This window comes from Colobus angolensis, unplaced genomic scaffold (genome assembly GCF_000951035.1).
Source record: "Colobus angolensis palliatus isolate OR3802 unplaced genomic scaffold, Cang.pa_1.0 Scaffold160, whole genome shotgun sequence".
Classification (NCBI taxonomy): Eukaryota; Metazoa; Chordata; class Mammalia; order Primates; family Cercopithecidae; genus Colobus; species Colobus angolensis.
The window spans coordinates 8198338-8201607 of record NW_012114711.1 but is presented as its reverse complement, the minus strand read 5'-3'; positions in this window follow the sequence as shown (position 1 = coordinate 8201607).

Sequence of the window (3270 nt, the reverse complement as noted above, 5' to 3'; positions counted from 1 at the left end):
TATAGGAATGAGGAATGGAAGCATTTGTTGGAATATGGGCAAAACCCAGAAGGATGGTCCTGGCAAGGCTGAGGAGTATGAGATAGTTAAGAAACTTTAGTAAGTTTGAGGCGAGTGGGGGAAAGCCAAACAGATTTCCACTGATTGATTTCGTTAGGGGCCCTTTTTAGCTGGGAATGAGGAACGAGTGCGCAAAGTAGTTGTTGGCCAAGCAGCAATTAAGGAGTGGAGTTTTCCGTGGAGTGGATGGCTTTCCGCTTACTCCTACTACAGAGATATTGGATGGAAGGCTAGGTCCAGAGAAGGACGGCAAAACAGAATAGGTAGCCTCGCTGTCGATTAAAAAATTGTCTTACCCGCTACCAGGAGAGTTACCCGCGGCTTGGCGAGGGTGATGGGGGTCCCCGAGTCTCGGCACCTTCAGTTGTCGTCCAGATGTAGGAGCTGGAAGGAGCTCCCAGGATCCCCAGAGAGGCCATGAGAGTGAGGGAAGTGGGTCTCAGGTCCTGGTCCGTCTGCGGTGTGGAAGCAGGAGGAGGTTCCTCAATCCTTAGAGGCCTGAGGAGGGGTCTCCTCCCGGGTCTTCGGCACCAACTGATTTGTTTTTCTAAGACCAGCCGAGCGAGCACAAAAGAACCAGCAAGTAGGCAAAGGTCAGGAGCAAAACTGCAAGTTTATTTTGGTAACCTAAGGTGTAGGGAAGAAGTCTGTCGGCCTCCGGCAAAGAAGGCCGACAGAGTCCCCCCACCGTGGGGCTCTCGGACGGAGTTCCCACAGTCCTGACATCCCGACAGGAGTGGGGCTGTGAGAAGGCCGCCCTGATTTCTTAATTATGATCATCAAGTTAATAAAAAGGCAGAGGGTGTAGCAGCCTTTCCGTTGCCTACTTCTCATGATTCGCTGGGTCAGGAATTGGGGTAGATCTCCACTGGGTAGTTCAGGATGGCTTCACCAGGCACAGTGGTTCATGGGAGGTCAAGGTGGGTGGATCACCTGAGGTCAGGAGTTTGAGACCAGCCTGGCCAACATGGTGAAACCCATCTCTACTAAAAATACAAAAATTAGCTGGGAGTGGTGGTGCGTGCCTGTAATCCCAGCTACTCAGGAGGCTGAGGCAGAAGAAGATCTTGAACCTGGGAGGCAGAGGTTGCAATGAGCCGAGATTGCACCACTGCACTCCAGCCTGAGTGACAGAGAAAGACTCCATCTCAAAAACAAACAAAAACAACATAAAAAGGCTTGAACTCACTTGACTGCTCCTCTACATGGCTTCTCTGAGTCCGTGTGCTGGTCGCTGGTCTTATCACTCACAAGTCTAGCCCAAGCTTGCTTATTTATTTATTTGAGACGGAGTTTCGTTCTTGTTGCCCAGGCTGGAGTGAAATGGTGCGATCTCGGCTCACCGCAAACTCTGTCTCTTGGGTTCAAGTGATTCTCTGCCTCAGCCTCCCAAGTAGTTGGTATTATAGGCATGCATCACCATGCCCACTAATTTTGTATTTTTAGTAGAGATGGGGTTCTCCATGTTGGTCAGGTTGGTCTCGAACTGCCGACCTCAGGTGATCTGTCTGCCTCGGCCTCCCAAAGTGCTGGGATTACAGGCAGGAACCACTGTGCTAATCCTCCCCAAGCTTCTTTAAAGCATGGAGGCTGGCCCCCCTAGAGGGAGGAAGCGGAAGCTGCCAGACCTCTATGACCTGAGCTTGGAAGTCTCAGAACATCACTTTCATTGTATCCTTCCACTGCCAAATGAAATCATAAACCAAGTCAAGGGGAGGGAAAAGAGACTCCACCTCTTGAATTGTGTGACATTATGTGCGCACAAGATGGGAAGAAATTGATGGTGGCCATTTTGGAGAGAAAAGGAGAGAACAATTGCATCTGAGCAGGGAGGGAGTGGTTCTAATTCTGGTTCTGCCAATAACTAGCTTTGTGGTGTTGGCCAAGTCACCTGAAAATGCTTAACCGGTTTGCTCAAAGAACAGGTGAGCAAAATGAGCCATAAGCTCCAAGATTCTGTCTAGTTCTAAAAATTTGCTTCTGATCAAGGCAGAACCTACATTAGCCTAAAAGGTGGGAGAGGAAGGGATGTCAACAGAAACACAATGTATGAATTAGCCACTTGTGCTGTTCTGGGCTGCTATTTAACCTTTCACTGTGGACTGGTGTGACATCTCCCTCATCAACCATTGCACAACCTCAGCTTTTGAGGCCTACCTTTAGGACTCTCTTCCTGTTACAACTTATTCTACTTCAGCCTCACAAGGTGGGAGATTAAAATACTGGTTTTTTTTTTTTTTTTCAGCTAAGGTATTATCTTTTACAGGGAGTAGGAAACTTTAGGTTACAAAACAAGTTGAGAGAAAGATCCTAGAAACGAGGCTTTGAGAAAATAATGTAGAACATCTCTTATAAATGTTGTGTCAAACAATCTGAATCCAATATTGCAAAATGAGACCTCTGAAGTAAACTGAAACAGATTTTGGTGGTGGTGGGGGGTGCACTTTAAAAACTCTTCAACCATGGGCTTTATTACTTTGAAATATACAATTCTTTCAGCAAGTATTCTCAAAAACTTCATTGTAGGAGGACCACAAGTTGCCATAGGGGCCCCCTGAGCTGTCTTTGATCAGTAATTGATGAGATTCAATTTGTAATATCTATGCTAGGTGCACAGGGTTTCTATCTTGAGTTCATAATTCAGTAAATTAATCTGGTGTTTTTTAATTTGGGCAACAAAGTTAGACATAGCATTTGAGCCCTTATTGGCTGCATCCACTTGAGGAATTTCAGCAACCACCCCCAGGTTCAGGCCTCTGTATACCTGGTGCTAGCTAGTTACTTGTGTGCTACAGAGACAAGAAAAGAACTGGAACTGAGATCTACCCCAATCCTAGATTATCTTTCTGTCATTAAGCTCTCAACCCCTCCCTATGCCCTTCCTACTCTATTGTCAAGAATTCTCAGGCCTAGTTTAACTAAAAAGATTTCCCAAGTGAGGACATAGTAATGTTTTTGGTAACCATAAATAATATAGAAATCTTTATGCTCAACAATGTAGCTTACCATTACTATGAAACATAGAGGCTGGGCATGGTCACTCATGCCTGTAATCCAAGCACTTTGGGAGGCCAAGGTGGGCAGATCACTTGAGGTCAGGAGTTCGAGACCAGCCTGGCCAACATGATGAAACCTCATCTCTAATAAACATACAAAAATTAGCCAGGCGTGGTGGAGTACTCTTGTAATTCCAGTTATTTGGGAGGCTGA